This window comes from Lactuca sativa, chromosome 5, assembly GCF_002870075.4.
Source record: "Lactuca sativa cultivar Salinas chromosome 5, Lsat_Salinas_v11, whole genome shotgun sequence".
Lineage (NCBI taxonomy): Eukaryota > Viridiplantae > Streptophyta > Magnoliopsida > Asterales > Asteraceae > Lactuca > Lactuca sativa.
The window spans coordinates 176834910-176855445 of NC_056627.2; positions in this window are offsets into that span (position 1 = coordinate 176834910).

Genomic DNA, 20536 nt, shown 5'->3' on the forward strand with positions numbered 1-20536 from the left:
TTTCCCCTTGGAGTTTACGGCCGTAAACTCCCTTGGGGTGTTTCCTTTGTTGCTTTCAAGCCTCTTGCACTTGTGGGATATGTTCTAGACTCTTATTCCTAGTATATGAAGGCATTAGGCACACCTTAGTGCCCTTTTTAGGAGTTTACGGCCCAAGAACCATGTCTTGGCCGTAAACTCACTTGGTTGGGTGATTTTGGTGTGGTTTGGTCCTTCCATTTAGTGGGTACAATTTCTTGTAAAGGCCTAGGGCTTTAGGTGTCATGAAAACACCCTTTGTGTCCATTTATATGGAGTTTACGGCCTAAGCTTCACTTGGGCCGTAAACTCACTTTCATTTGTGTCATTTGATGTGTTTAAGACCTTAAACTACTTGGGAAAATAGCCTAGATGCAAGCCTTAAAGTCCTAGTGTCCTCAAAACAGCTTTTAGTGTTAGGAAATGGAGTTTACGGCCTAAGAGGGTTCTGGGCCGTAAACTCCCAATCTTGGGTGGATTTGTGTATGTTTTCATGTCCCTAACATGCATACCTAATGGTCTAAGGTCTTATCCTAGCACAAGTGTCGGTTTTGGCTTTGTTTCGGGAGTTTACCGCCCAAGAACACCTTGGGGAGTAAACTCCTAGATCTAATGATTTAGCCATCTAAATCATGTTATAAGCATCTAATATGTATTCTAACACTACTAGAAAGAGTTACTCACAATCTGGGATAAAAACCCGAAGATCCGTCAGAGAGAAAATGGCTTTTCTCTAGTTGGAATTGTGAATAATGAATTAATTTAATTCAGAAAATTATTTATAGTCCTGAAATATTTTGACAGAAAATATTTTTATTCTCGAACTTGGACTGTAACATTATGAAACTTGAAATGTCCAAATTTCACAAACCCAGGAGCATCCACTCTCCTGATATCTCCTAAAGTGCAAACCCTAATGTACACAAACTTGTTCGGAAAAGTATGAAAATCACTGAAATTGGATTGGCTTCTATTGAATAGATATTGTTCGTACAAATGGAAATTTCGGGTTGTCACATCGATCAACTACATTTATTCGAGATGCGATGAACGTGTGCTTGGGAGTGATAGTGGTGTTGCAACAGGTCTGAAACTTACCAAATAGGAATGCTAGAGCCAAACATAAAGTTTAAAATACTATGGGAGTATTTTGGAATACTAAAAGACTCACATTAATCCCAGAATCAAATTCAGGAGTTAAGAATCAAACAAGAAATTAAAATACCATAGGGGTATTTTAGGACCCATAGATAACCTTGTGAGAAAAAACTAAAAACATCCCTTATTGATATACCTATGATTACAAAGGGTACACTTCCAAGGTTATATATAATAAGGATTCCATAGACTGAGAATGTGTGGTTTCGCTCTATTTCCTTTTCCTCGTTGGGATGTGGATATGGAGTAGTATCACATATTCGAAGGCCTATCAGATCTAAGCCATATATGAATTGTGTACCCTATGTAATTGTAGCATGACTCGATATGGATCACCCAGTGAAATGTTAATAATCTCTTAAGGATTCTTTAGACATTTCCATTCTCGCACGAACCCTGTAGAAAACCCTATCCACTTTAGTGCTCAACAGAAGAGTTTATTCAGATCCAGGAGAAGTTCATTGAGAAGATTTCAAGTTCGGAAATAAATAAACTAGGACAAGACTATTGAAACCACCAAGTGCCTATACCTTTTGGGGACATCGGTGAGAGATTCGCCTGAACTTCCGAGATTTCCAGTCATCCATCATGAAGCAATGACACTCAGAGTCAGGATCAGAAGTAAGGCAGAGTAGAGATTCAGTATGTCTACACAAGAAGAGAACCCTAGGTATCTATCCAAAGAAAACCAAAGCCGGTCCTAGTCTAGGATAAGAGGTAGACATAAGGAGCCAGTGCATGGAACCCAAGAAGTGTCTTTTCCTCATTATTTTCGCGCTAATACACCCGTAAAATAATACAATTTAGTGAGTCAGTGATTACACTACTCACACTATGTGTTAGGCAAATCGCATTTTCCCGTCGCAAGTAATACGATTAGATCGGATCTCAAAACCTTGGTTGAGAATGTTTAGCCATAAGTCTTCATGAGCCTTTTTCTTCTGTGATTTTCGTTCCGAACCCCCCTCAAATCCATCCAAAGGCGGAGGGTGAACCTTCCAACATAAAGATAACCTAGTAGGAATGATTCCCATCTTATGGCCTTCTGATACTCTTACTCCTACCTTGAATACCCAGACTACATCATAGGGATGTAGGTCGACACTCAGACAACCAATATCCGAGGCGCGGGAAAAATTTATGCCTAATATAGTAAGGATAGATACGTCCAGGGTTAACCATCGTCTCTCATCAGCTTGTGTTCCTCTCCGTGTAGGAAAACCATGCCTCCGAAGAAGCGTAACTAATCTGCTGGTAAGAAACCTACTCTCCTATTTGATGAAGCTATGTTCCAAGCTGCAATCTCGGCAGCCGTAGTAGCTGTCATGGCTCATCTGAATGCTAACAACGTTAATGTTAGCAAGAGCCCTATCGGGATTCTCGATCCAAGTAATGGACAGCAGCAACCAACTTCTGTGTACCCAGTCACCCAAGAACCACAACCAAATCCACTGAAGAGAAAGTTCAAGAACGAGGAGGGAAGTACCTCGGCTCAAGGACCTTCCGTGGGGCAACGAGCTGAGACAGTCAATACCCCTGCCAACCATTCCATCCCGACTTCAAGAAGACCATACCTAGGAAACCTTCCCCACTGCAGCAAGTGTAGCTACCATCATCATGCTATCTGTCGAGAACTCTTTTGTGCTAGGTGCAACATGAAGGGGCATACCGCTCGCGTCTGCAGAACCCCGGTTGAGTTTATTTCATCAACCACCAATGTGACGACCAATCCAATATGCCATCTATGTGGTGAGATTGGGTACCTAAAGCGAGATTGTCCAACTGAAAGAAATGACAAGGGCACATGAGGAGTCTAACTCTAATGCCTAAGAAGAAGAATCAAGAAACCCGGTAGGATTTTTGGTACGTCTCTCAATCCTAGATAACTAATCAAAAACATTAAAAGACTAATTCTAAATGTAATTACTCCCCCGTTAAGGTGAAAGTCGCAACACTGTTATAAAATTTTAAAATTTCATCAGGTAAAGCTATAATGGCTCGATATATACATTAAATCCATGTATAATTAAGATGGATAGACCAAGAGTGAGTGATGCTGCCTCATTTCCTGTTCCTCGTTTGGTTGTGGATTTAAGGCGGAGTCGCTCAGTCAACAGTCCTCCATACCTTAATTATACATGACTAGTATATGTTAGGCGATTATAGAAAGGCCTTGTGAGAATCCTTTCATGAAAGGTACACTATTCAGAAGCACTCAGGACCCTCTATAGTTCCGCATCGACTCTATCGGTCCCAGTATCCGCGACAGTGATACACGGGACGAAACCCGAGACGCCTAGAACTTGTGTGCCCGTTCAGCACATGGCCCTATCGACCCACACTCTATATCATGTTGATGTATGCCAACTTCAGCGTCTCTATCAATCATGGTTGACTTAGTGCAACCATGTGTAAATCCCTAGTGTTGTGTAAAAAGAACTTTCACTGTAGCCATTTCGGCAAATTAGGGTTCTTCCGAACCTAAAAATAATAAAAACTAATGCGATCCGTCAGTCGTCACTCTTATTTCAAGCCTTCCGAAGTACCCAGGAGAAGGGTACCGCGCGCTGTTAACCAACCCCTTCATAGACAGATAGAAACCGAAGCGAAAGACACTGCAGGTATTCCAGAAGGCGATATGTAACAACCCGAAATTGTCCATCGCCGAAGACCCGTTCTCCCCGTACAAATTCGTCGTTTATCAATTCATTCCGATTTCGTTTTGGGTTAAAATATTTAAACTTATATGTTTATTATAAACTAATGAGTGTCCAAACCCCTTAGGAACTCATGAAATTATCCCAAAATTTTTATTTCAAAAATTTTAGAAACATCCTCACCGGGTTACAGAAACTTAATCGGGTGCGACCAAAAGCCCCGTTTAATGCCGGTATCGGGTAGAATTCCACCGTGTCCAAGTTTTGAGACCTATTTTAATGTGTTCAAACTTTCATTTGAAGCTTTTGCTTCCTCTCTCTACTCTCTCTCTAACCTCTCTCCTCAAACCAAGTTTAAGGGTCCAAAATCATCAAATTTAAGCTCCAAATCACCAAGGTAACTACCCTAACTCCTAGTATAACATCTTAGGCCTTCAAATTCGAGTTCAAATCATGGAATAGGACCATATTCATGAGTTTAAATCCCTAGAACAGTCCTAGGCCGTGAACTCACATAAATTGGGTTTTAGAGCCCAAAAACCCTTCCAATCGACCTTTGGAGCTTAGATATGGCTTAATGGCTTAATGGAATGGACACAGAATGCCTTAAACATGGATTTTGAAGAGTAAACATGAGTTTACTGCCCAAGAGCATGCTTGGGCCATAAACTCATATAAATGGGGTTTTTATGCCCTTAAACCCTTCCAAAACTCCATTGAAGCTTATATATGAATTGTAGAATATTGGATTTGGCCTTGGAACACCTTGAACATTAAATTAGAGGAGTAAACATGAGTTTACTACCCAAGAACATGCTTGGGCCGTAAATTCATTATCATGGGGAGTGAACTCCTTTTAGTGTGTTAAAATGCCATTTACACACACCATAAGCCTTGGGATAAATTCTAGAAGTGACCACAAACAAGATTTGGACCTTAAAACATATTAAATCCCCCATCTAAGGAGTTCATGGCCATGAGGGGGTTCATGGGCCGTAAACTCCAAAATTCATGCTAAAAGTCCCCTAAAAATCCATACAAGGCTTGGGAAAAATCATTGGAATCACATGTGATTGTTTAAGGACCAATACATTAAGGATTTTATGTGTGGGTGAGTTTACGGCCGTAAACTCCAAGTTTACTACCGTAAACTCCAATAAATGGTCCCTAAGTGAGTTTTAATTCCTTCCAAAGCCTAAAACCCAGGCCTAGCATTAATCCCAAATGTTGTGAAGCCATTTTGCACCCAAAAACACCATCTATCAGTTCACGGCCGTGAACTCATATGGATGAGGTGTTAAGGGGATGAAAACTCCTCTATGAGTTTACTCTTGAAGAGTAAACTCCATATCCAATCCTTATGTGACTTCAAACGCCACACGGGTCCTTCCAAACACTTGTAAGGGAGTGTTTCCGCAACTAGAAGTGTTTGTCTCTACCAAATAAAAAATCTAAGTCCTAATTAGATACAAATGTGTATCTTTTCATTATACATAGGAACCTCATGCGTTTGCAAACCCAGAACCGACGTTTAGGATCCAAGCAGACACGTTCCTCGTCCGGTGAGTTTATACCCCTACCCTTTTTCAATGGTTTTTCAATGTTTTCAGGGGGGGAATACAAGAAAATTACAAATGTTTTCAAATCATACCATTGATGTATTTCATTAAATATCTGGCAAACTTATAAATATCTTTACCCTTTATGTATTATGCTGAGCATAAGGGATGATTTATCAGCTACAACTATATGAATTTCAGTTAAGGAAATAACCTAAATAATCAAATTATTATGGGAATAATTTGGGGTTCTTTAGTTCTCATTTAATCACATACTGATATATATATATATATATATATATATATATATATATATATATATATATATATATATATATATATATAAAGTTAATTAGATAAACTATGTCTGATTAAGTTTATCTCTGTTTCACTTAGTATATATTGCTAGATAATTTCATTGTATATATAACTATTTTCACTATATTATGTTTCATATCATTTAGTATGTTTGATATCGTTTGAGAATTTCGTGAATACTTAGTCCTAGTTTGTGAGATTTGTCATTACCCTTTTGGGTTATTAGTAAATCCTCCCCGAAAGTGTAACCAGAGTCTCCTGGAGGGAGAGCTTGGAATTTGTGAATAGATCTATTCGGGACTCACAATCCCACACCTTAACTGCTAGCTACAGTTAGGCGGGCACTACTGGGGTGACAAATTTGGGATATCGTCCGACGTATGACAAGCATCAAGGAGGTCTCGTTTTCGTATCAGCATGGTTACCCGACTCACAATATGTATTAATATAAGTTTATTCACGGTATCGCTTTGGGTTTGGTTTTGGATTTGATTCGCTTTCACATCTACTTTCTGTTTATAGTTTTATATCTAGTACGGGATGATAGTCCCATGATTTCAATATATATCTTGTTCGGGATGGTAATCCCATGGTTTTCAACTTATATCTAGTACGGGATGCTAATCCCATAATTTCAATCAATATCTAGTATGGGATGATAATCCCATGGTTTTGAATCTATGTCTAGTTCGGGATGGTAGTCCCATGGTATTCAATATATATTTTCATGTATATCAAACTATCTTGTATCTAGTCCGGGATGGTAGTCCCATGGTATTCAATCTATATTTTCATGTATATCAAATTATCTTGTATCTAGAACGAGACGTTAGTCCCATGGTTTTCAAACTACTTTCCATCTACAATTCACCTATATTAAAGTATTTTTTATCTAACTCAGGATAGTAATCCCATGATTCTCAACATATAGTGTTGTGTATTAAACTATACTCTGTGATATTCAGTCGGTCTTGTATTTAGGAAAATATGGGATTTTCCTGGGGTAACATATAACGTGTAATTGAACTGGTAATGAAAGATAACTTAACTGTTTTACATAAGAAAATATGGGATTTTTTTGGATAACAAACCTCTTCGGAAAACTAAAGGAAACTGGTACATTTTCAGAAAACAAACATCTTATGAACTCACCAGCTTTATGCTGAGTTTCAAACTACTTGTATTTTCAGGTCCGCATTAGACAGGTACCCAGTGATCTCTTTTGGTGAAGACAGAGTGCGTAGAAGACTCATCTCATTTTGTTCATATATATTATGTATCACACTTGTACAATTTACTGTTGAACCAAATGTAAACTTTCAAATATATGTAATGTAATGGTTGTTTACTTTGATTACTATGTGCATTGGATTTGATACTCAACGTGGAGTCAACCCCGGAAATGTTTCCGCCTTTGGTTTTCAGGGTGTGACAGATTGGTATCAGAGCCCTTGTTTATAGTGAACGGAGTATACCAAACCTTACATGGTATAAAACTATAAACACTAAAGGGCCTAAGCGCTCAGAACTAAAAGTATCCTTCAAAATATAAGTATTTTCAAAAGTATACAAGTATACCGAACCGTCGAGATCCGTAACTACAAGTAGAACAAAACATAAGTAAATGGGTGTTGTACGTTGCGGTTAAACTTGGGCAGTTATGTAGTTGTGTCTAGGATCAATATAGCCTGGCCAACTATATTCATTCGAGACACGGCTAACATGTGCTTGGGAGTGACTGTGGTATGCGGCATACCTAAAACTTACCCAATACCCCAAGTAACGAGTCGTCGTTGCAGTGAATCATGAAATACTATGGGAGTATTTCTCGAGTCAATCCTTTGTAGAAAATCCTCGTATACACGTTGTTCCTTGATCATTCCTCTAGCGATAAAATTTTCTGCCTTGATAACTCTTTCCTGCTTTATCGCTTAATATAATGTTATATCTGTCTTGATGAGATATCCCATGTTCCATATCACTTGATTCAATTCAGAGGACTTATGATCCTCTCTTTCCTGATCTTTTTAGATCACGATGCCTCCAAGGAAGAGACCCAGCTCGAAGAACACCAACAACCCTCCGCCACCACCTCCTCCTGAAATCGACCCCGTGGTATTTCAGGTAGCTGTTACCGCCGCGGTGGCAGCTGCTATGTCCCAATTGAACACCGGTGGTTCCGGTGGTTCGGGAGGTGATACCCAAACCCAAAACCAAGAGAACAGTCAGGGACACCGAAAAGAGGGTTCCTATAAGGACTTCATGAACGCGAAACCCACATCCTTTGATGGCACCGGAGGTGTCATTTCCCTCACTCGATGGTTCGAGAAAATTGAATCAATCTTTCAAATATGCGCCTGTTCGGAGTCTGACAAAGTAAAGTTCGCCGCCTGCACCTTCCTTGACAAAGCCCTGACTTGGTGGAACGGCCGAGTCAAATCCTTAACTCTACCTGTAGCAAATGCTATGGGTTGGGAAGCTATGAAGGAGTTTCTGCTCGCAGAGTATTGCCCTAGGGGCGAAATACATAAATTAGAACACGAACTCTGGAACCTAAAGATGAAGGGTTCCGACATAGCCGCTTATACTTCAAGATTCGATGAACTGGTGTTACTCTGTCCGGGAATGGTTACCTGGAGAGTAAAAATATTGAGAGGTTCATGTGGGGGTTAACCCAGCCAACCAAAGGGAATGTCTTGGCTGTGAAGCCAGACACCTATGATAGCGCTAAATGTCTTGCGCAAACCATGATCGATCATGAAGAAAACTCTGATGAGGAGGCTACCACTCCCGAGCCAGTCACAAGTGGAGGTGGGAGTAAAAAGAAATTCTGGAACAAGCGGAAGGCCCAAAGTACGCAAGGTTCTTCTATGAAACATCAAACGGTAGCAGTCCATGCTGCTACTGCCCCTGTTGTTGTTTCAGCTGTCGGGTCCACGGCCCAAACTCCTACCAGTGGATACACCGGTACCCTTCCTTGGTGCGGTAAGTGCAGCTACCATCACCGTACTCCTGGTCGATGTCGCGAAAGAATCTGTGACAACTGTGGCAAGAAGGGCCACCTTGCTCGAACCTGCAGAAAACCAGCCAAATCAACAAACCAATCATCTGGAACGGGAATCAGTCCAGCCTGCTACAGTTGTGGCGAAGTAGGGAACTTCAAAAGAAATTGCCCCAAAGCATCAACAACTGGCAACACCGGAAGAGTCCTAGCAATAGGACGAGAGGAGACAACCGCTGATCCTACTGTCGCCGCAGATATACCCCTCTTTGACATCTCTTATACCTGCAACTCTTTTTGATTCTAGCACAAAAAGGGAAACATGTTATCTATCTATTCGAACACCTTTCTAAACTTAATCTTTCGTTTGTAATCAAAATTGTGTACTGTCGAGACGGCTAACCAGTGAGATAGAGAACACTAACTTCGTACCTATAGATTATATTCTCAGTCTGGAGGATTATTCTGTTCCACTCGATTGAATGGGAAACTTTTCACGAAATACTTTGATGCTATGTTTGACATGTAATGATCGAGTCTCATTCATGTCATTATTCTTGGTTTCAAAAGGGTCGCCCGTCTAGATCTTTTCCCCGACCCAACTCTCATGATCTTCGGCATCAAACCTTCACATCATTCCGTGCATCAAAACTCAAAAAGTTTTCCCGATATGCATTGCCATGCATCCCTCGTTCCTGTGATCATTGGGAAACGGGAAGTCTGCAGCTCTTTTCCCTAATTTTCTTTCCCGAAGGATTCCCGAGAATTCCTTCCGAACGTCTAGTCTAGTCTCGCACCGGCCTAATCCCTGGAACTACCTCATCACCAAACCTCAGCGAGAGTAACATCTCCAATACGGTGACCAAGAATTGATATGATCACTACGGGTTAGTAGTGGTACCTTTCGGTCAAATCATTTTCCTTGATCATGTAGCTAAGCAAAGCAGTCATACCCGTGAACCTTTTCAACAACTAAGGCGATAGGGAATTAGTCGGCACCAGAGATACCCATAGAAACCTGTCGATTCTTGGGTCCCATCGACTATTATCGCAGACCTACCTATAAATTTCTTCTAAAAGCCATCAATCCCTTAGCTACTCTGCTCTACGAAGATGTGCCTTCCTGTTGGAGTGTGTGTCCTATTGAAGGCTTATTCCCAGAAAAGCATGATATGCTTTGGGAAGTGTAAAATACTTCCCTCGTGATACATCAGATCCTTCGTGATCCTTGTAGAATCGATTCCGCATTCTTCAAACTCCGGATGCCCTTAGAACTTAGTAACATCCATCCGGTACTTCACGTCTCGAATCCTTAGAAGTATCTACCCAACGAAACCCTAGTGATTCCTTTTAGGAGACCGAAGTCATCGAGGGTTGGAACCTCCATGGGAGAACCAATTGAGATTATGGATTAAGAGTAGGGGTGTAAACGAGCCGAGCCGAGCCTGAGCCTAACCAAGCTCGAGCTCGGCTCGTTTAATTTGAAGAAGCTCGAGCTCGAGCTCGAGCTCGATTCGAGCCTTAAAATGAAGCTCGAGCTTGGCTCGTGAACAATTTAGTGAGCTCGCGAGCCTAAACGAGCTTAAACGAGCCTATATATATATATATATATATATATATATATATATATATATATACACACACACACTTTCTCTCTCTCTCTCTCTCTCACACACACACACATATATATATATAGGCTCGTTTAGGCTCATTTAGGCTCGCGAGCCCACTAGCTGAAGCTCGGCTCGAGCTCGTTTAATAAACGAGCCTCATATTTGGGCTCGAGCTCGGCTCGGGCTCGTTTAATTCGATCTCGAGTCGAGCTTTTAACGAGTCGATCCTGAGTAGCTCGCGAGTAGCTCGGCTCACTTACACCCCTAATTAAGAGAGTCAATGTGCGAAACCAAGTCGCGTCCCGATATTGAGGGTTCGCTGGAACGCCAAGCGAAGACCCGATTCCACTTGGGAGCGTGAAGATCCGAGGAAATAAATCCATTCGTATCTCATTTCAATTCATGATCTGTATCTTAATCTTCGAATTTCGGGACGAAATTCCCTCTAACGGGGGGATAATGTAACAACCCGAAATTGTCCATCGCCGAAGACCCGTTCTACCCGTAAAAATTCGTCATTTTATCAATTCGTTCTGATTTCGTTTTGGGTTAAATTATTTAAACTTATATGTTTATTATAAACTAATGAGTGTCCAAACCCCTTAGGAACTCATGAAATTAGCCCAAAATGTTTATTTCAAAAATTTTAGAAACATCCTCACCGGGTTACGGAAACTATATCGAGTGCGACCAAAAGCCCCGTTTAATGCCGGTATCAGGTAGAATTCCACCGTGTCCAAGTTTTGAGACCTATTTAAACGTGTTCAAACTTTCATTTGAAGCTTTTGCTTCCTCTCTCTACTCTCTCTCTCTCTCTCTAACCTCTCTCATCAAACCGAGTTTAAGGGTCCAAAATCATCAAATTTAAGCTCCAAATCACCAAGGTAACTACCCTAACTCCTAGTATAACATCTTAGCCCTTCACATTCGAGTTCAAATCATGGAATAGGACCATATTCATGAGTTTACGTCCCTAGAATAGTCCTACGCTGTGAACTCACATAAATTGGGTTTTTATGCCCTTAAACCCTTCCAAAACTCCATTGAAGCTTAGATATGAATTGTAGAATATTGGATTTGACCTTGGAAAACCTTGAACATTAAATTAGAGGAGTAAACATGATTTTACTACCCAAGAACATGCTTGGGCCGTAAACTCATTATCATGGGGAGTAAACTTCTTTTAGTGTGTTAAAATGCCATTTACACACACCATAAGCCTTGGGATAAATTCTAGAAGTGACCACAAACAAGATTTGGACCTTAAAACATATTAAATCCCCCATTTAAGGAGTTCACAGCCATGATGGGTTTCATGGGCCGTAAACTCCAAAATTCATGCTAAAAGTCCCCTAAAAATCCATACAAGGCTTGGGAAAAATCATTAGAATCACATGTGATTGTTTAAGGACCAATACATTAAGGATTTTATGTGTGGGGGAGTTCACGGCCGTAAACTCCAATTTTACTGCCGTAAAATCCAATAAATGGTCCCTAAGTGAGTGTTAAATCCTTCCAAAGCCTAAAACCCAAGCCTAGCATTAATCCCAAATGTTGTGAAGCCATTTTGCACCCAAAAACACCATCTATGAGTTCACGGCCGTGAACTCATATGGATGAGGTGTTAAGGGGCTGAAAACTCCTCTATGAGTTTACTCTTGAAGATTAAACTCCATATCCAAGCCTTATGTGACTTCAAACGCCACCCGGGTCCTTCCAAACACTTGTAAGGGAGTGTTTCCGCAATTAGAAGTGTTTGTCTCTACCAAATAAATAATCTAAGTCCTAATTAGATACAAATGTGTATCTTTTCATTATACATAGGAACCTCGTGCGTTTGCAAACCCAGAACCGACGTTTAGGATCCAAGCAGACACGTTCCTCGTCCGGTGAGTTCATACCCCTACCCTTTTTCAATGGTTTTTCTTTGTTTTCAAGGGGAATACAAGCAAATTACAAATGTTTTCAAATCATAACATTGATGTATTTCATTAAATATCTGGAAAACTTATAAATATCTTTACCCTTTATGTATTATGTTGAGCATAAGGGATGATTTATCAGCTACAACTGTATGAATTTCAGTTAATGAAATAACCTAACTAATCAAATTATTATGGGAATAATTTGGGGTTCTTTAGTTCTCGTTTAATCACATACTGATATATATATATATATATATATATATATATATATATATATATATATAAAGTTTATTAGATAAACTATGTCTGATTAAGTTTATCTCCGTTTCACTTAGTATATATTGCCAGATAATTTCATTGTATATATAACTGTTTTCACTGTATTATGTTTCATATCGTTTAGTATGTTTGATATCGTTTGAGAATTTCGTGAATACTTAGTACTAGTTTGTGAGATTTGTCATTACCCTTTTGGGTTATTAGTAAATCCTCCCCGGAAGTGTAACCAGAGTCTCCTGGAGGGAGACCGTGGAATTTGTGAATAGATCTATTCGGGACTCACAATCCCACACCTTAACTGCTAGCTACAGTTAGGCGGGCACTACTGGGGTGACAAATTCTGGATATCGTCCGACGTATGACAAGCGTCAAGGAGGTCTCGTTGTCGTATCAGCATGGTTACCCGACTCACAATATGTATTAATATAAGTTTATTCACGGTATCGCTTTGGGTTTGGTTTTGGATTTGATTCGCTTTCACATCTACTTTCTGTTTATAGTTTTATATCTAGTACGGGATGATAGTCCCATGATTTCAATATATATCTTGTTCGGGATGGTAATCCCATGGTTTTCAACTTATATCTAGTACGGGATGCTAATCCCATGATTTCAATCTATATCTAGTACGGGATGATAATCCCATGGTTTTGAATCTATGTCTAGTCCGGGATGGTAGTCCCATGGTATTCAATATATATTTTCATGTATATCAAACTATCTTGTATCTAGTCCGAGATGGTAGTCCTATGGTATTCAATCTATATTTTCATGTATATCAAATTATCTTGTATCTAGTACGGGACATTAGTCCCAAGGTTTTCAAACTACTTTCCATCTACAGTTCACGTATATTAAAGTATTTTATATCTAAATTGGGATAGTAATCCCATGATTCTCAATATATAGTTTTGTGTATTAAACTATACTCTGTGATATTCAATCGGTCTTGTATTTAGGAAAATATGAGATTTTCCTGGGGTAACATATAACGTGTAATTGAACTGGTAATGAAAGGTAACTAAACTGTTTTACATAAGAAAATATGGGATTTTCTTGGATAACAAACCTTTTCAGAAAACTAAAGGAAACTGGTACATTTTCAGAAAACAAACATCTTATGAACTCACCAGCTTTATGTTGATTTTCAAACTGCTTGTATTCTGAGGTCCGCATTAGACAGGTAACCGGTGATCTCTTTTGGTGAAGACAGAGTGCGTAGAAGACTCATCTCATTTTGTTCATATATATAATATATATATATATATATATATATATATATATATATATATATATATATATATATATTATGTATCACACTTATACAATTTACTTTTGAACCAAATGTAAACTTTCAAATATATGTAATGTAATGGTTGTTTACTTTGATTACTATGTGCATTGGATTTGATACTCAACGTGGAGTCAACCCTGGAAATGTTTCCGCCTTTGGTTTTCGGGGTGTGACACGATAACCACCTGAAACCTACTCCGTAGATCCCCCAGAAAGACCCTTCACACCTCACAATCAGGTTCGTGAATCAAGAGGAAAGAACTCATGGGATTGACTTCTATTAACTGAGTACATGCATAAGAGTGGTATATAATTGAGATCAAAAAGATTTAAGATGTGTGCTTCCTCCCTACTCCCTGTTCCTCGTTGGGTTGTGGGTCTGGGGTGGAGTCGCACAACTGAACATCCTGCCAACCTCAATTATATATGGCTTGCATACACCAAGTATTAGTGGTTAAGCCAGGTATGAGCCCTACCACGAACCTCATAGTAAAACCCTTCATCCTATTCCATAGAATAGGGACTAGAGTCAAGAGAACCACCGCGGGTAGAGCTACTATAATGACCACAAATCCGAAATTTGTTGCTTTCCCGGTTAAGACAACATAGTAGCTAACACCCTCAGTTGGTAAAGAAATCTGAGTCGTAAGAGTCAAGGACATTGACTACGACCATCCACTCACGCTTAATCCCCCGAATTAAGCATCTCAGCGGATATCCTGGAAATCCAGAAGCTGCGATAAGTTAAACCTTGAGAAGAGTGGATGAGGAGATTAGACGTTCCGAGTGACGGAACCCTATACTTCTAGACTTAACCTAAAATCAAGAAAACTCAGAACCCCCAGAAGAGTAGATGCAGAAGATGCTCGCACTACTTAGGCACTTCGTCCACCCCGTTACCGACAAGTAGTGCCTAGGAAGCTCCGCCTCCTTATGTAGTAGAAGTCACCCTCGCACTGTAGACAATAGACTACATTCTCCGAAGTGAATACTAGAATGCCAAGAACCACAGGATAACCTCCGCATCCAAAATACTTGAATAAAGTGCGATAGTAGGTTGCGTTAAGCCTTATAACCCAGATCCCGAAGAGATTATAGACTTGACGCCAATCTAGGTGTTAGTCGATGGGTTATACAAGAACACGCGCTTTCCACAACTAGAATAAACCGACGCCTTAGAGATAAGAGCATATCTTAGAGATTCATTGGACTACTAGGTGTTCCAAGAGTACAATCTCGTGCAGGGATAGTTGAACCACCTCCCGAGGTAGCCCAACACTTAAAAAAATTCTCTAAGGACTGTGTTAGCCTTGAGCAGGGAGTGCTATTCATGAAACAACAAAGCGAGTAAGAGCATGATTCTTTTCCGTTAGGAATCATATTGTGAAAGCGTCAACTAGACGATGATGTAAAGTTTAAAAACTTTCTAAGCACTCGTCTGGTGAAACCCTATCTCCCCGACCCTGAGAGTTTCCGTTAGAAATATCTCAAGAATCAGAAGTGCAGGTTCATTTTGCACAAGATTGAGATAGCCACCCTGCAGCAAACAGATACCCATAGACATCCAATTCATCCGATAATCCAGAAAACCTCTGAAAGCCAATCGACAGGAAACACAAATACAAGGACAGCCCGAGCTTTCTAAGAATCAACCTGAAGGACTACCCTCCCAGCACGAGAGAATGTTTGGAACTTCAGAATGGTGATCACGCCAGTGATGATCTCGCCATAGAAGTACACTATGTTCTAAGTACTGAAAAGCTCTACCTTTCCGAGAGCTTAGGACCATCCGAGATTCTTTACAAAATTGGTCCAACCCTCGTCAGACCACGGCTACTTTCAGAAGTCCATAAGTTTCACCCCAAGTCAATCCACTTCTTAGACCTGAAAAGTGTTGCCCGACGTCACTCTTTGTATCCCACTCGTCTTGATAGAAATCATTGGGAACCCTAACTTCGTAGACGAACCTGTAGGGATCGCTAACTGAACGAAACGGAATCCGCATCCTGTAAGTGAAGGCTTGGTAGAATGCCAAGCAAAAGCCAGAGTTCACTTGGGAGTGCGAGGACCAACTGAATAGGAAGTACCCTCATACCTCTACCCGATTGTTCATGTCTATTTCCTTGCCTAAACCCGAATTTCGGGACGAAATTCCCTCTAACAGGGGGATGATGTGACAACCCGAAATATATCCCGTCATTTTTAAACTATTCTTCCGTTAAGAAAACCCGCCTTATTAAATAGTCCGTTAACCTTTTTGGAGTAGGTTAATTAAATTGGGACTTTTTATTATGACTTCATAAGGGTTGGAACACATTAGAAACACCCTCAATAATCCCTCGAAAAGTTTTAGTTCAACTAAGTCAAATTACGACCATTTAATCGGGTGCGACCAAAAGCCCCGTTTAACGTCAGTATCGGGTAGATTTCCAATGAGCCACAAACTCAAACCCTAATAAGGGTGAGTGGACTCCATTTGGAAACTTTCCACTCTCTCACTACACTCTCTCTCTACAAGTTGCTTTCGATCCAAAAACCACCCATTTCGAGCCCCAAACTAGTAAGTGATCTACCCTAACTTGTTGTTTAGCTCATTTAACATGCAAATTCGTGTTTAAGACATCCAATAGGAGCCAAATCATGTGTTTACAGCCCAAGAAAACTCTTGGACCGTGAACAGCCATAAGTGGGGTTTTGAAGCCCCAAAACCCTTCCAAATCACTCCTAAGGCTTAGATATGACTTGTGGACTTACACCTTCGAGCTTAGAACACCAAAACCTTATCATATGAAGAGTAAACTTCAGTTTACAGCCCAAGAACACTCTTGGACTGTAAACCCCTCTTCAAGGGCCGTGAACACCTTTTAAGGTGTTAGAATTGCCCTCAAACACCTCCTATGGCTTGGGTAAATGTCTAGAATCAACCACAATTGAAGTAGGGGCTTTAAACATCAATTAAACCAAGGACTTAGGAGTTTACGGCCGTAAACCCCCTAGGATTGGTCCATGGGCCGTAAACTACCAAAAGGATGCCAAATGATGCCCTAACTTCCCTATATGGCTTAGAAAAATGCATAGAACTTTATACCCTTCCATTTAAGACCTTAATACACATAAGGAAAGGGCATGTAAGAGTTTATGGCCGTAAACTCCTAGTTTACTGCCGTAAACTCCTAGTTTACTGCCGTAAACTCCTCAAATGGTCCTTATGTTGTTCAAAATCCATTCCAATGTCTTAAAACTAAGTCTAGCATCACCCCTCAAGAGTTTAAGACCATTAAGCATCCTAGAACACCCCCACCATGAGTTTACGGCCGTAAACTCATGGGGAGTTTTCATTTGGGCCGAAAACTCCATATACAAGTCATACACACCCTTAGATGTTACTCGGGACACTCCTAGCACTTGACCAAAGTGTTTTCCACACATTAGGATGCGTATACGTGTTTAATTAGTATTATAATTACTAATTGTATGTAAACATATGTCATCATATGTTAATAGGTCACTAAGTGTGTTCAAGTCTTTACTTGACACCGAGCACCCAACCGGCACCTCCACCCGATCCACTTACAACAGGTGAGTTCATACCCCTGAATTAACCTTTTAAATGTTTTTACATGCTTTTATGGGGGGGGGGAATACAAGTTAAAACATGCTAGCTATCGTATCAATCATATGTGATTAATAACCCGCATGCACAAGGATTTATCGCACTTTCAGCTGTTTTACCAAGTATAATACTATAGATGGTTTTCCAAAACGTCTTTACTTGTTTAAATCTTTTCTCAAATTATCTCTCGTGCTGTATGTTTTACTTCTAAACCAGTTACAGCAGTGTTTTAAACAAAGGTTTTCTTTACTTATATTGTGTTATCAAATTATATTCAAAACGTGTTTATGAACGGTTTTCAAAGCTTGTTTTACATAACGATATCAAGTCGTAAATTTTTATTTTTAAAGGTTTTACCAAAGTTTTCTTCTATACTTCTAGGCTTCTACTTAGTTAAATGCATGCCTGTACTTGTATAGTTATATAAATAATGTTTAAAAGACTTAGGAAGGCTAGTTCGCCCTATTTCCTTTTCCTCGTTGGGATGTGGTCTGGTGGGTATCGGATATCCGTCTGATGGTCGTTTAAACATTAGTTATATATCATGTATACACGTATAGACATAAAGGTTTACATCGACCAGTTCATTTCCCTTGGGTAGCAAGGGCATCCTTCCATTCATCATTCATAGATCAGATACACTAGTAACTATTATAGGAATAGTTAGGAAGTTCTATTTACTCTTTCTAGTACGAGAATCCCAAAGGAGTCAGTTCATTCGTAAGTCTCTATCATTAGTCTAGTACCTATATTAGAATTCAGTATACGAGATGCATCTTCAAGAAACGGATCTCCCCGTCGTCAACTTGGTAACCAGAGTCTCCTGGAGGGGGAGCGGACATTGTGTGTATTGATCTATACGGGAATGACACTCCCGCACCCTGACTGCTAGCTACAGTCCACGGCCTACCAAGCCAATGGGTGACAAATGTCACATTTATTCTGACGCTTGCAGGGCGTCAAGTACTCTAGTGTCAATTAGTATGGTTACGAGTATCTCCATGTTTACCTTATAATTCATGGCCTTAAGGTAACGAGAATTAACACTATAATCTTGAAACAACCTGCTTGGGATTACCCTTTGTTTTAGACCTTGCTAGCTGTATCGTTCATTTGATACTGTCTGGGGTCTGTGTTTCTTTGTTTTAGACCTTGCTAGCTGTATCGTTCATTTGATACTGTCTGGGTCTGTGTTTCCTTGTTTAGACCTTGCTAGCCATATCGTTCATTTGATACCGTCTGGGGTCTGTGTTTCCTTTTGTTAGACTGAGCCAGGCATATCATTCATTCGATACTCTCCTAGAGTCTGTGATTTCTTTTGCCTTAGTCAGCAGTATTCATGCTGAGGCATATGTTATTTTCCCCTAGTGTTTTTTTACTAGTGATATTCTCCTACTTTCTTTAAAGTCAAATACCGTATTTTGGTAATGATAGTAGTTCAAGGAATGCTCCTCTTTAATACATAACAATGTCGAGTCTTGGTAGAAGACTGCTTTTAATTAGAAAATATAGGATTTTCTGGAAAAGGCACTAATACACTGTAGATTCCAAACTACTACTTTTCATAAAGTTATTTTGAATAAAATACTTACACAAATGACACTAAATACTTATGAACTCACCAGCATTTATAAAAATGCTGATACTCGCTTTCAAATTAACTTGTATTCTCAAGTCAGCAATAGACAGGTACACCCGGGAGCTTTTGTGAAGCCAGCCTAGAACCGAGCTGCATCTATACTAGTTTCTGTATTATTTTGATGTCTCTATAAAATGTAACTTATGTAAAACTATTACTATTAATGCAATGGTTGTTGTACTTTGATTACTATACTGCATATGTTGTGATACTTGACATGACGTCATCCACCCTAGAACATTTCCGCCGTTCCGGTTTTGGGATGTGACAGTTCACGTCGTGAACACAGTGTTCACGTCGTGAACCCTGACACATGGTGGGGTTTCGTGCCCCGAACTTTGGAAATTCATATCTCTCGCATACGAGCTCCGTTTTCAACGTTCTTTATATCCACGCGTAGGTGAGATTATGCTCTACAACTCTTGTTTAGACTCCGTCGGCTAATTTTGAATTTATTTTTATTATATTATTTTTAGTAGGCCGGGACAGGAAAACTCTGTTAGAAATTCGTAACTCCTTCATCTGACGTCCGTTTTCGTCTATCTTTTTACCGTTGGACTACTATCGACGAGATCTTCGATTCTCGTTTAGATTGTTGCGGCTAGAAATCACTCGATCTCATAATCGAACTTCGAGATGCATACTACTAAGCTGAAACTTAGAAAAATCATAACCTCCTCATACAAAGTCAGATTTGAACGTTCTTTTTATTCACACTCTCGGTTTAACGAACTCTACAACTTTCGTTTAGATCACTAAGGCTAGATATCGCTCTATCTTAAATTCATATTTTACGTCATACAGTGTCGTGTCGGTTCTGTCGCAAAACTTCGACAGGTCATAACTTCTTCGTTATAACTCTGATTTCGGCATTCTTTATATATTCGGAAACCTCATAACGACCACTACAACTTTATTCGTAGATATCGGGTTTATCTAATATTTTATTTTATCGCTTATTTTTATCCTTAAATCATTTAAGTCACACAATTAATCACAAAATACATAATACTCAAATAATACACTTCTATTATTTCAAAACGGGTTACAAAGGTTAACATAGACTATGACATCATCATTAATGACAAGCCCATAAACACGGGCGTTATCCTTATGATAGAAACTCATTTGCTGAGTATTCTCCATGTCAGCAATGCACCGCCTACTAGGGTCTTTCTTCCCGAAGAACTTTGTGATGGGTTTTGGTCATAAGACATCCTATGTGCTCATACAAACCCTAATGCTTGGATCTAGGTTTCTCTATTGTACATGATTTGAATCCAAGACTATAAACCCTAATTCTAGCATTCAAGTAATCATATTAATCATAAGAATAAGTTTATAATGTTACCTTGATTGTTATGTAGCAATAACAATCCCAATTCCTCCTTGAATTGACTTTGGAAGGCTTAGAGTCACAAGTGTCACTCCTCTAATGGTTCACAAACACCATAAGCAAGAG